Below are 14,983 nucleotides of genomic sequence, written 5' to 3'. Positions count from 1 at the left end.
CGGGCGGCCGTAGAGGTAAGGACGAAACTTAGTTGTGGCCCAAATGATAGCCAGGCATTCTTTTTTTGTAACGGAATAGTATGCTTCCGCTTTCGTGGGTGCGCGGGTAGCGAAGGCAACAACGTATTCATCGAAGCCAGTCTTGCGTTGTGGAAGAACAGCGCCAATGCCTACGCCACTGGCATCCGCGTGTATTTCTGTCGGTGCGCTTGGGTCAAAATATCGGAGTATGGGGGGTGAGGTTAGAAGACGACGCAGCGTCGTGAATGCGGCATCGCAACCTGGCGGCCAGGCCAAGAGGTCGTGGTTACCCGCGAGAAGCTGCGTGAAAGGCGCTATTATGGTGGCGAAGTTGCGGATGAAACGACGAAAATAGGAGCATAATCGGATCAAGCTGCGGAGTTCTTTTGTGGTCTTTGGTCGTGGGAATTCAGCAACGGCTTTGAGTTTGGTTGGATCTGCGAGCACACCATCTTTGGAAACAACGTGACCAAGGATGACTAGCTGCCAGGCGGCGAAGCGACACTTCTTTAAGTTGAGCTGAAGTCCAGCATCGGCAAGACAAGTGAGCACGCGTTTGAGTCGGAACAGGTGAGAAGAAAAGTCCGGGGAAAAGATGACAATGTCATCGAGATAACAAAGGCATGTCTGCCATTCGAGGCTCCGGAGGATGTTATCCATCATTCTTTCAAACGTTGCAGGCGCATTACAGAGGCCAAAGGGCATCACGGTAAATTCATATAAGCCGTTAGGCGAAACAAATGCTGTTTTTGGGCGGTCTGCGTCAGCCACGGGCACCTGCCAATAGCCGGATCGGAAGTCTAAGGACGAAAAGAATTTAGCGCCTTGGAGGCAGTCCAGTGCGTCGTCGATACGGAGAATAGGATAGACATCTTTCCGGGTTATCTTGTTTAGTCGTCGATAGTCCACACGAAAACAAATAGTTCCATCTTTCTTTTTGACCAGCACTACCGGAGAAGCCCAGGGACTGTGTGATGGCTCTATCACGCCGCGTCGGAACATGTCTCCTACATGCTCATCGATGACACGGCGCTCCGTCGCGGACACACGGTATGGACGTTGGCGTAGAGGCGCGTAGCTGCCGGTGTAGATGTGATGAACGACTGTGGAAGTACGTTCTAAACATTGTTTTTGGAGGTCGAAAGAAGTTAGAAATCGGTTAAGGAGGTCGACGATCTGCGTGCGCTGACTCGGAGTGAGGTTAGGATCAATAAATGGAGCAAACGTTCGGTCACATGCAGGCGGGGCAGGGGCAGAGACAGGGAGAGCGATGGCGTCAACGTGAAGAGGAGTCGAGTTATCAGGCACATCGTACACAGAGCTCGTGTCGAATTCATCAGCAAAACCGAGGCACTCGCCACGATGTAAGCTTGATGGACACGAAAACGGATTCGAAACGTAAAGTGCGCTGGAGCCCTTGCGAAAGGGAAGGAGGGCAAAGGGAAGCAAGAAGGGATGACGGCGTGCAGTAAGTTGAGATGGCCTGAAAAGAACTGTGGAATTGGAGAAAGCAGCACAGGAAACGGGCACAAGGGCAGTAGAGAAAGAAGGGATATCAGCGTCGGTAGCGACGAACACCCGAGCAGAAGGTGGAGGCAAATCTTCAGAAGGATTGCCGCAAAATGGAGTCAGCGCAAGTTATGCATGAGCACAATCAATAACAGCGTGATGAGATGAGAGGAAGACCCATCCTAGAATGATGGCATGAGAGCAGCGGTGAAGAACAACAAGCTCAATGTGGTGTAAACTGTCTTGTATGGCGACACGGACGGTACATGTTCCTAAGGGCTCAATTGGCTCAGCCTGTGCTGTGCGTAGCGAAATGACAGAAAACGGCATCGCGACTTTTCGGAGCGTACGGCGAAGCTGGTCGGCAATCACGGACAGTGCGGCACCCGTGTCGACAAGCGCGTGAACGGCGACACCTTCGGCAAAAACTTCAATGGCGTTCGTAGGGAATAAACGATGGCTTGAGCAGTTTGAAGACTTCGCAGTTCTTGCCTCCGGAACTGCGCCTTTTAGTTTTCCTCCACAGCTGGAGGGCGGCGGACGATGGGAGAGAGGGAACGTCGACGGGGAGATGGAGACCGACGAGTGTTGAAGCTTCGGGGAACAGGAGATGAAGAAGCGACGTGCGGAACTGGTGGCGCATAGCGGGACTGGGAGTCAGGAGCATTCCCTTGACATCTCGCAGTATCGGGAGGATACCAACCCCGGCGGCGGCAGAACCGTGCCACGTAGCCAGCAAAGTCACACGCGAAGTAGATCGGCCGGTTGTCTTGGGTACGCCACGGATTATCAACATGGGGCCTAGGTAGCGGTGAACAGTTCTGAGCTGGGCGTAGGGGCTGCGGAGGCGCGCAGAAGCCGCTTCTGGGCAAGTAGTTCGCAGCTGGAGAAGGCGAGGCGTAGAAGCCGCTTGTGGGGGTGTAGTGCGCAACTTCAGACGGTGGTCGTGGCCTGGCGACGACGGCAGCGTACGTGAGCGGAACCGGCGCTGAAGGTGGCTGATTAGCGAGAGGTAGTGGGTCGCTGACTTGTTCATGTCTGACGCGTCGGAGTTCTGGGGACAAAGAGGACTCAGACGACTGGGTAGCAGGCAGCAGTTAAAGTTGGCACGCGACTTCTTCGCGAACGAGTTGCTTCATTTGGTCAAGGAACGAAGAGTGGGCGGGAGCAGCACTAGAACTGTCAGTTAAAGCCGAAATCGTGTCCTCGGGCGCGGCAGCTCGGCGCGTAGTAAGGCGTTGTTTGCGGAGCTCATCGTAGCTCTGGCACAGTGTAATGACCTCGTCAATCGTTTGAGGATTTTTCACCAAGAGCATTTGGAAGGCGTCATCCTCTATGCCCTTCATGACATTCTTGATCTTTTCAGAGTCGGGCATGGCGGGATTTATGCGCCGCAAATGTCAACTACGTCCTCAATGTAGCTGGTGAAGTTTTCACCCTTTTTCTGAGCGCGACCACGCAAGCGTTGTTCTGCGCGAAGCTTGCGCACAGCAGGGCGACCGAAGACTTGGTAAAGAATGGGTAAATGCTGTCCAGGTGGAAAGGTTCGATTGATGATTCCGCAACCAGAGGTAAGCGACTCCCGAAAGATAGAAGATGACGTTATTCAGTTTAGCTTTGTCATCCCATTTGTTATGCGCACTCACGCGATCGTACGACGAGAGGCAATCCTCCACGTTATGGTCGTCGTTGCCGCTAAAGACCGGAGGATCTCGTTGGCGTTGAGCACCGGTGCAGACGACAGGCGATGCCAGGGGTGAATCGGGCTGCGCGGCGTCCTGAGGCATCGCAGAAACGGTAGTGAGCGTACGGCTGCGGAGTTCCAGGTTTGCGAAGGGCCCAGCACCTCCACCAAATGTCAAGAGGCGTTATAGTTCAATGCATAAAACGCTCTGATTGCAGAGCACCACAATGAGAGGACACAGAGCTTCGGCAACACAGCCACAAGGCTTCCAACCACTCGTCATCGTCGTTTTTCTCGAAGCAGTGCCTGCTGCTCGTTCTTCTCCAGTACAATATATGGATACATATATATATATATATATATATATATATATATATATATATATATATATATATATGTATATATATAATATTACGATATCATCGAGCGATGCTCAAGAAACAAGCCGCCGCGAGGTCGACGATGAAGTTGGTCGGTGCGCTTGGCGCGAGCGAGTGTCGGCCTGGCTGCCTGGCTCCAGTGTAAATAGCCTGTAAATAGCCTCTTCTGTCTGTGTCTTTCCACACGCAACATTCCGGTGGAGGTAAGCGATCCCCGTCCTCACCACGGAACTCAGAAGTGGTCGGCACACCGAGCTTGTCACCATGCCTCCCGGTGACGCGCCCACCTCTGCAACGGCTTCGGCTTGTCCCACTGCTCCAATCGTCACGTCGCCCCACATCGCGACCCAGGTGTGTGCTCTGGCCTGGAGGGCCAGGATGTTGACGACTGGATCAAACTCTATGAACACGCCAGTGCTAATAACAGGTGGGACCCAACGATTATGCTCGCCAATGTCATCTTTTATCTCGGCGGCACCCCACGCGCGTGGCACTAAACGCATGCGGACGAGATAACCAGTTGGGACAATTTCGAAGAGAAGTTACGGGAACTGTTCGGCGACCCCATTGGGCGCACGGCTGCCGCGAGAAAGGCTCTTGCGTCTCGTGTTCAGTCATCTACGGAGCCGTACGTTTCCTACATCCTCGACGTCTTGGCTCTTTGCCGCAAAGCTGACGATGCTATGTCCGGAGCCGATAAAGTGTCACATATTCTAAAAGGCATCGCCGACGACGCTTTCAATTTGCTTGTTTTCGGCAACGTCTCGACTATCGACGCCATCATCAAAGAATGCCGTCGCCCTGAACAAGCTAAGAGCCGCCGTATCTCACACCACATCACGCGGCTACCAAACACTGTTGCTACGTCGACATGTGAGGGTCGACCACGTCAGACCACCACCTGTGACGACGGCACCCGTATTGTTCGCCGCGAACTCGAGGCCACCTGTTCGCCAGCTTTCTCCACGACGCCTCCCGATCCATCAGCAACCACCATTTCGATGGCCGTCGTTTTAGCCACCGGCCAAAATGTCGTTGGCAAATGTCGTTTTGGCCACTGGCGAATTAATCTTCTGGGCCACCTCGTTGACGCTTCCGGAGCACAGCCTGATCCTGACAAAACTCGCGCTGTCAGAGAGTTTCCGGTTCCGAAGACAGCCGCAGACGTTCGAAGTTTTGTAGGGCTATGCCCTACAAAACTTTTGAAGAAAGGCAAAATCTTTTGAAGAAAGGCGTACAATTCTGGTGGGGCACTGGAGGGGCCGCCGCCTTTTCTCGTCTCGTCACTCTTCTAACCTCACCACCCATTCTCGCCCACTTCGACCCTGATGCCCCTACAGAATTGCGTACAGATTCCAGCGGTCACGGCGTAGGTGCCGTCTTAGCCCAGCGTCAGCGTGGCCAGGATCACTTTATTGCTTATGCAAGCCGCCTCATAGCACCATCGGAGCGCAACTATTCCATTACGGAACGAGAATGCCTTGCTGTTGTCTGGGCGGTCTCGAAATTCCGTCCTTACCTTTACGGTCGCTCTTTTTCCGTAGTCACTGACCATCATGCTCTCTGCGGGCTCTCTTCGATAAAAGATCCTACAGGCCGGCTTGGTCGATGGGCTTTGAGGCTACAAGAATTTTCATATGCCGTTGTGTACAAGTCTGGCCACCTGCACCAAGACGCTGACAGGTTGTCGCGTTACCCTGTTGGCGACTCTGACTCCTCTAATATTGCCAGTGCATTCTGCGTATTCTCTGTGTCACAGCTGCTTCATTTCGCCGACGTGCAACGCCGTGACGCCTACATCAGAGCACTCATCGACCGTTTTGAGCACTCTCCGGCCGATGCTACTCTACGCCTCTTCGTCCTCCGCGACGGTACTCTGTACCGTCGTAACCTTCATCTGGACGGCTCTGAGTTCTCCCTTGTAAAACCTAAACACCTCCGCTCCACCGTTATAGAAGAGCTTCACGACGCACCAACGGCGGGAGATCTCGGCGTATCTCGAACCTATGACCGTGTACGTCGCAGTTTTTTCTGGCTGGGTCTTGCCCGTTCTGTACGACGTTACGTCGCCGCTTGTGAAGTTTGCCAACGACGCAAGAAGCCTTCCCAGCTGCAGGTAACCAGCTGTCCGCTGGTTACATGCAGCCGCTCAACATCACTGCCGAGCCCTTTCATCGTGTCGGCTTAGACCTTCTCGGCCCATTTCCGGAATCTACATCAGGGAACAAGTGGGTTGCAGTCGCGGTGGACTACGCGACCCGCTATGCCGTAACCCGTGCTCTTCCGACGAGTTGCGCAACTGATGTTGCGGACTTCCTCCTACATGATATTATTTTGGTGCATGGTGCTCCGCGTCAATTGCTAACAGACCGTGGCCGTACGTTTTTGGCCAAAGTCATCGACGATATCATGCGTGCCTGCTCAATGCAGCATAAATTTTCCACCCCCTACCATCCCCAAACGTACGGCCTCACTGAGCGCTTGAACCGCACCCTTACAGACATGCTATCCAAATACGTTTCCGACGACCACCGTGACTGGGACCTGGCTCTACCTTACATTACCTTTGCATACAACTCTTCCCGTCTCGAAACTGCTGGCTTTTCCCCGTTTTACCTCTTGTATGGCTGCGAACCAACGCTACCACTGGACACTGTGCTTCCGTCCGCCACAGCTTCAACTAGCGATTATGCCCGTGACGCAATCGCCCATGCTGACCACGCTCGCCAACTTGCGCGCGCTCGTCTACAAGTGTCTCAAGACAAGCAGAAGCAATGCTACGACCTCCGTCAACGTTATGTCCATTTTGTGCCCGGCAGCCTCGTGTTGCTTTGGTCACCTTCGCGTAAAGTTGGCCTATGTGAAAAACTCCTTTCTTGTTACACAGGTCCATATCGCGTGCTCCGCAAAGTGACCGATGTCACCTATGAAATCGTTCTAGCCACGCCCACTACGTCCTCCGCTGTGACAACCAGTGACATTGTCCACGTCGCCCGACTCAAGCCCTACAACTCTCCATGCGCCTTGGACATTTAAAGCACCGTGACGGTGCTTATGCTGCCGAGAGGGTAGTGTTACGATATCATCGAGCGATGCTCAAGAAACGAGCCGTCACGAGAACGACGATGAAGTTGGTCGGTGCCCCTGGCGCGAGCGAGTGTCGGCCTGGCTGCCCGGCTCCAGTGTAAATTGCCTGTAAATAGCCTCTTCTGTCTGTGTCTTTCCACACGCAACAATATATATATATATATATATATATATATCTGACGGTGACGCGAAGGAACGTTTGACGGCTGTGTGAATTGGAGCTAATGTAGGCACTGGACATAACCTTCTTGATAAAGCAAACCTATTTTCCTCCTCAGTAACACAATTGGCTGAACGCTAATAAATAAATACCATTTCAAGAGAAGACACCTACGCAGGAGACACGCGCTACTCGCGACTAATTCTTTTATTGAGAATTTTTATTGCCTGCTTACAACAGAACGAGACTGCGCAAGCGCGCTGCCCATGAAGCCACAAATGCGTCATATCACATAGCGTGCAGGTTACAGCATCCTTTCTAAAATCTCATTTTCTTTAGCACACAATACAACCAACGTATCGCTAATACAGACACTTTGTTTCTTTACATGAAATGCCTCCATGATTTCCCTGGCCAGCGCATTCCCACTCCTGCTTAGAATCTGAATGCTGGAAAGGATTGCTTTACCGGGACAGGAGTTACAATGCATAGACAATTAAAATGGACGTTAATTACCGAAAGATCGCTAATGTTCCCGTGCCCGACCATTGACACATCGGCCGGTTTGTACGATTTGGCCCAAAGCGTACGAATATTCCTTGGAAAACGTTTCTCGTTTCTTTCGTGTGCTACGTACAAGCCATCGACGGGGTAAATGCGGTTATACACATGCCTATCGGCCACCAGTGCATATAATCGCTCATAGCATAATTCGCGGGGTTCGTCACACCACAAATTATGGCGGAATGTATCTGCAATGGCAACCCAGCGCAACGGCACACAACGTGAAATGACCGTTTACGAAACAGCCCTTCCTACATGTGACGCTCCTCACGGGATATGCCTTCATAACCAGCTTATGTGGTGGCTAACCATCGACCGCCACCACAAATTCGCGAAATTGCAGATGCATTGCACGGGCTTCTTCCTCACTTTCTTTTCCAAGCATCGCAATATAGCTAAAGTACCAGACTATAGTAATAGTCGATAAAATTTGCAGCTCACGTCAGGTTTCGTCATCTGGATGAAAAAATTAAATTAAATTTTGCAAAGCTTCCGCTTCCCGGCAAAAATGCCAAAACACGTGACCTCTCGACAGCGAATCCGAGTCAGCACGGCGGATAATGGCGGCCGCGCAGCCGCCGCGCGTGCCGAGAATACAGCTAATGGTGAAAAACAATCAGGGAAGAGATTGATAGGACTAAATGGGCATCATCGATGGCGTCATCGGTGCACAAACGACGGCACGCTAGTTTGGTGCCATCTCGAAGCAATGCTCGCCTCAGAGCCCACCTCAAGTGGCACTACGCTTTTCTTCTGACGCTATCGCCATGCCCTCCTTCTCCACTTTTCGCCTCATGGTTCCGCTGCACGCTCTTCTACCGCTTTCCTCCTCGCGCTGTCTTCGCTCTCACAGTCTTTCATCACCCGCTGTGCTCATTCACTCGGTTCCGCCGAGCGACGCCGACGCTATACATAGTAATGGGCGCTTGAGGGCTGCACTCTACAAAAAAAGTAGACTGAAAAGCATATGTAACCCGCCTCGTCATCTCAAGCAGGCTAGGTGACTGTCACCGCCCCGTTTGAAAGGGCATGCCATCATCAACGTCAACATCATCATCATTAGGATCGGTAGGTAGCCATTAGCAACGGCAGAAGGGAGGGCTCCAGTATCTATACGCCTCGTGCACCGCCTACAAAGGCGCCACTGAAAGCCACCTAGCGGACGCTTCCAACAGTACACGCGGGAGTAGTAGCAGACGACAACCCTTTGCAGCAAGGATGGCGGAAGTTCGCGGCTGCGATTTCTCCTTTGTTTGGGTGCCAGACTGCTTCTTCTGCGATGGCAGCTGTAGGGAAGACGCTGACCTCTGTGGGAGCGGGCATGAACACGACGTTACCGGTGTTTGTGGAAACATATGGTCCACATACGTGCCAGATGTGTCCCACAGACAAACGCCACGAACCCCATTTACATGAAGTGGAGCTCATGTTAACTAGCCGATAAACTTTGTTGAGTAATGCGATGTCTCGATCGTTTTTTTTTTAATTCTAGCCTTGCCGTAATGCTGCTTCTGTACCTCAATAGTAAGCACCCGTCGTTAATGCAGACTTATATCAAACAAATCCACATGGTGCGATGTCTGCATATGCCGTTGCGATTTTTCTGCCGATGAATACCTGTGACATCGCTATATAAGCGCAGTCAAAGTCGGCTCAAAAAGAGGAATTGCGAATTTATTGATGAAAACGCGTACACTAGTCAACGAAGTCACCAAACGCACGGGTTAATAAAAGCCCGTGTTAGCGCTGTACCACCGATGCAATTCTACTGCATACGCTGATTAACTGCCGCTCCCGCTGCAGTTGCAATTTTAAATTCTCCAAGGGAGCTGCTTGAAAACGTACAAAGCTAAAGTATGACTACCTTTTGAGTACTTTATTTTTAATTTTACTAGAGATAGGTGCCACATGATATATTTAAAGGTAGAACAGCGCTAGTCAGAGTAGATGAGCGCTGGCAGCAAGGCAGGGTTTAGCCTCTACAGCGTTAGTAAGAAAGAATTCAGTTGGTGAACTCAGAGTAACAGCCGTAGCCTGGATGTAGATAATCTGCAGATAAAGCCAATTAAGTATGCCCTAGACATTGTTGCCCCATTGCTGGTATACATATACTACTTATGCCTCGATACCGGAGTCTCCCCGCACAAAATGCAAGTCGCTAAAGTAATCCCGTTATTCAAGCGTGGTGGCAGGACTCTTATGACTAATTACAGGCCCATATCCATTTTGCCAGTCTTCTCAAACGGCCTGTAAAAGGTTTTATTTAAACGTCTTTCTACATTTCTGGAAAATAAAAACCTCTTAACTGACTGTCAGTACGCCTTCCGTAAAAACCGGTCAAGACAGCTTGCCTTGTTGGATCAAAAAGAATTTATTCTCAATAACATCGAAGAGCGCTTGCTCACAGTTGCAGTGTTAATAGATTTTACGAAAGCTTTTGACTACATTAATCATCATGCACTTCTACTCAATAAATTGCTTAACTATGGAATTCGCGGCGTCGCCCTCGACTTAATTAGATCATATCTTAACTCCAGAGTTCAGTTTACACACGTAAATAACCTCTCTTCTCAGTTGATAGGAGTGCCGCCAGGGAGCCTACTTGGCCCTCTCCTTTTCAATATCTGCGTTAATGATATTGTCAAGATTGACAATGACACCAAATAGATCATCTATGCTGATGACACTACACTATAGATACTGTTTTCGTCTCATCATACCTCAGACTTGTTAAGGTCTGCTAATGCAGTACTAGACAAACTACATGTGTGGTCCGTTAAAAATGGTCTCATAATTAATACTAATAAAACTAAAGCCATATTATGCCAAGCCAAGAACAAAAACGCTACGCTGCCTGCTGACATCACACTTAATTCGGAGAAAATTGAACTAGTGAGCTCAGTTAAGAGCCTAGGGATCATTTTCGACCACGATATGTCATGGAATAGCCACATATTATCGCTTGTCTATAAACTTTCACAGATAGTTGGACTGGTTTTCTCCCTTAGGTGCCTTCCACGCCCTGTAAGAAATGCTTATATATAACTCCCTTTTCATCAGTCATCTGAATTATTTATTGTTGCCTTGTCTGGGGTACCACATCTGTCACAAATATAGGTAGATTATTTATCATTCAGAAAAAAATTCTCCGTGTGACATGTGATGTACCATGGGACTCCCCAAGTGAACCTCTTTTCCAAGAACTGAAAATACACAAAGCGCATAATTTATACACTTACAGGTTAGTCCGTGCATAGTTAGGGAGTATAAACCGAATAATTGTTGTATCCGTTCCATAGCTAACCTTAAACAGAACATACGCCATTATCAAACATGATCTCCACAATATTGGTACGTAATGCACCCGCGCACTAATTATGGAAAGCAAATGATTGCTTATACGCTGCCTGTCCTGCTTAACACACTGATCGCAGATGATATCGATGCTTTACAGTCTTCGTTAACTAGTCTGTATGACTATTATTGCTGCTAGAGCTTGTTTTATGCTTAATACTTTGTACTTGTAGATCACAATATTATTTTGCAACATCATCTGTTGCTAGTATGCATGGCTGATCTGAGTGACTGATCTGAGCGTCCTTTTTTTTTCTCTCCATACTGCTGATTTCTTAGTATGCAAGCTAAGTAACTTGCTTTGGTTTATCAATTTTTGTGTTTGTTTCTTTTGCGTTATTTTATTCGCCGTATTCTGCTTTATTGTTATCATTCCCACATGCACTGTTGTTCCCCCTGCTGCTGCCATAAAATGGGTTTTAGGACTTAGTCAAGCTGCTGACGCAGCTTTTTGCTCAAGACCTGTCCATATTCAAATGTATGTTGTATATGGGAAAGAAAGCACTTCCTTACTGAGTACATAATTCGCATGCAAGAAGGGACTACGTTGTGAAACGAACAAATCACTCGGCGTGTTCAGTCTGCTCAGACAGGATCGAGGTGTGATGGCTTCCCAAACGTGACGCGAACTTTTCAGCGAAAAATTGAACAAAAATACCATATGAAGCAAATATTAGCAATTCTCGCCCTGAACTACCCATTTTCTGAACACATTTTCCGAAAAAGCACAATATCTAAGATGCCCTCCGGCGAAAAGAATAAAGCTGTTAATGAAGCACTTACTAAGGTATCGTTCCGCTAAGACATAGCGTGATTTAGACCCTTTACAAACGAGGCAGGGTGACAACCTCACAGCTCAAAAGAATCACCAAGAGTTACGCATAAAGCAACTAGCAACAGTTAAGCGTGCGCGAAGCCATTCATAAAATAGATGCAAAAACATGAAGTGCGCGACAGCTAGTGTGAAGATTTACCGGGACACATAAGACCAACAATTTCAGTTCTTGCAAACTTCAGTAGCTTTAACATGCAACACTACGCGCTCGCGCAGTCATGCTGCATAGCTAGCGCAACGCGGCAAATAAGCGGAAAACAATATAAGTGGGAAACGACATACCGAACTTTAGCGAAATGCCTTTAAACCGCATTCTGCACTGCACACGAACTTCGTCGCTTACGTACGCGTCTATGATCGAGTGAAAAAAAAAACACCAATGTGACAAAGGAAAGGATGAGAGCAAGAAATTACCCGCCAAAGCGACGATTGATTGCTACCGCTGCCCCCGCTGATGAGGCTTTGCGGGGAATGATTAGAACCGTATCGCCGGCATGTTTGCGCCGGTATTTGCACACCCCCACCCTGCAACAATTCTTGCATATTACTTGAAGCTTTGGCCACGCCACACATGCGAAGGGTGTTGCCTATCTTTCTCTGAAAACGCGAATAAGACAGAGAAGCACTATCAACGACACAACAAACTACGGCGCGCGGCTGGCTCCTCTACCGTGTGTTCTGCGCAAGGCCGCCACCGGTGGCGCGTCCACCGGCGCGCATTACGCGTATAGTCGGGTAGAACTTTAGAAAAAAGGGCGTTTACTCCTCCAAGGCGGATGCACACGAGCCTGCACCAATTGGCGCGCGCTTTAGACTGACGTCACGAGCCGGATGGCCGGTAACCCCGCCGATGGAGATGGCCGCCCGCGCTTCTAACCGAGCTAAGTCACGTCAGTCGTGTGCGTCTGCCCCTCGTCAGAATGAATTCCAAATCTGCTTGTGGTGGTCTGTCATGCCGGAAACGTTATTTCGAGCGTACGATGCTTCATTTGTGCTGCGTGCGTTTGTTCTGGGCTGTGATACGGCGATGAAAGATTGCAGCGAGAATCGCTGACGCTACGCTTCGCGAACTGGTGAGACTGCAGGCTTGCAAAAAATAAAAAAAATAAAGCGAAAAGGAACGAAGAAAGAAACCTATGACATTCTTGAAAACAAGTTTATGAAAACACACACACACGGAAGTACAAATCTTCTGCTATTTAAAACCAAGAGTATTTATTTAAAACGACAAATGAAGCATTTTTGTACCTTTCCTGCCACGATCGTCTTCTCGTCCCAGGCACGTAATGGTTTAGATAACTGCATTGTTTCTTTTAAGTACTTGTTAAATAGCAACTGATTCATTTTAACTCGGAAAACGAGTAGTAAATGCGCCGTGTACATGTAAACCAGCGCAAAAGCCATGCAGAGCTGTTCTTTCTGCTTTTGTCCCTTGCAATGAAGCTAAAAAGCAGACGACGCGCAGCGTTGTAGATGGCACGGGGTTATTTTTCTCTCGTAATACGGCATGTGCATTCCAGTCACGAGAGCTCTACCAAACCAGTCATCAGAATATTTATTTGTACCGAGAATTATGCGTTTTAGAAGCACAGTTTCTTGAGCGGGACAGTCGCGCAGGAAATCGGCTGTGGCGCTTCGGTCATCAGGGCCTCCCCTTTTTTCTAAAGTTGTACCCGACTACAGGTGCCCATGATAAAAAGCGCTGGGTCGGAGAAGCACGTGTGATTGCGCATGCAGGCGGTCGTTGTTGCGTGGACGCGAAATCTGCGCGCCGCCCTTGACGCAGCCCCAGCGTGGTTTGGGAGCCTACATGTAGGCTCCGTAAGCACTGAAGTGTTTGAGGGGCTCCTAGCGGCAACATACCACCGCGTCGCATGACAGTTGTCGACGCTGAAGAGAGGAAATGCAAGCGCTCGGCGGGCCAGTGAGCGTCGACGCCCGTGAATCTCGTATCGCCAAAGCACGCGCCAGCCACGCCAAGAAGACGGCCGAAGCTCGCGTGGGCCCTCTAGCCCGGATGCGTGGTTCATCTCGTGTCTGCTACAAGCGGCAGGACGTTGACGTGGGACGTTGCTTGGTTGCCCCGGAGCGTGGCTGCAGAGACTTCTCAAGAACGCAACGAGTCACGTATACGTTGCAGGGCGGCCAAGGAGACTCGAGGTCGATTGACGTGATTGCGCGTGCAATACGGCACGACTAAATAGGAAATAATCTAATAATAAGGCTGAAAAAAAGATGGAATAGAGGCTTATAATCAAAATTTATTCGTTGAATACTTCGGAACACGTATATCGACATCGCCTAATTTAGCGTGGACACCACGGTGACACTTTGTTTTGGAGCAGCTCTTAGGCGCCCGTTCTTGCGTTTCACGTCAGACTCGTCCCTCGGCGTAACCGAGCGTGTGAAGGATTAAAGAGCGAACGCGGAGCGCAGCGGGGGATGGAAGACGACGATTGCGAAGAGAGCGCGAGGAGGAAAGCGGAGGAGGAGGGTATGGTGATAGCGCGAGAAGAAAAGCGTAGTGCAGCACAAGACGGGCTCTACGGCGACAACAATTACGAGATAGCACCGTCGTCTGTCCACTGATGGCATGCCACGAGTGCGTCCACCGATACCACATATGGAAACAAAGAGCTGCACGAGCGGAGCTCTGTCTGCTGCGGCTGCTGCGATTGACGGCAACATGTCATCCACGCGCGATCTTCCGATTAGCGAGGCAGTCGCGACACACTTCGCCCCGTTTGCAATGTACCACACGAAACAGACCATCCGCGCCAGCCAATATAACGCGAAGCGAATACACGAAAAAAGCTGAGCTAAAATTTTACATTAGGGATTATCATATTCTTCGTTGAATTTTTTTGTCTTGACAGATATATTGGTTGATAGCATTTCACAGGACACAACCGGTAATAGCATTTCACAGGACACAACCGGTAATAGTTGCGCGAATTCTTCTGAAAACTGTTTGAAAATACTTTCGTTATTGCAACTTATAGCAAACTTGTGAGTCACGTGGACATATGATGTCTCTTTCGCTACGACGGAATATTTGTCTGAATTCTTCGATTTTGTTTTATCATATGTGCGCTGGCGAAGGCTCGCACGGCGTGGTTAAAATATTCGTACTCAGATCCACTCATTCACTACCGAAGCAACCAATGCAGCCGTCACTGTAGCTGCATCCACGTACACGATCCATGATGTCAGTTCACGCTGACATCAGAGCTACTTCTTCCAGTCGTTGCGCTGACCCCTAACTTGCACAGCTGAACTTCACAAAGGGGCCCAACACAATTATTTCATTTCCTGGCTTTTTAGCTACAAACATGGACCTGTAATTATGATTTTACTACTGCTAAAATGCTTCTTCATGCTGGAGCACA

General features: G+C 49.5%; 1 protein-coding gene across 1 annotated transcript in view; it reads right to left on the bottom strand.

Moving 5' to 3' along the window:
- Positions 1–14,983, bottom strand: part of LOC129387073 (uncharacterized) — a 258,084-nt gene that overhangs the window by 172,257 nt on the left and 70,844 nt on the right. The gene's annotated exons all lie outside the window — the stretch shown is intronic.

The sequence above is a fragment of the Dermacentor andersoni genome, chromosome 2, assembly GCF_023375885.2.
Source record: "Dermacentor andersoni chromosome 2, qqDerAnde1_hic_scaffold, whole genome shotgun sequence".
Lineage (NCBI taxonomy): Eukaryota > Metazoa > Arthropoda > Arachnida > Ixodida > Ixodidae > Dermacentor > Dermacentor andersoni.
This window is presented reverse-complemented; position numbering and strand designations above follow the sequence as displayed.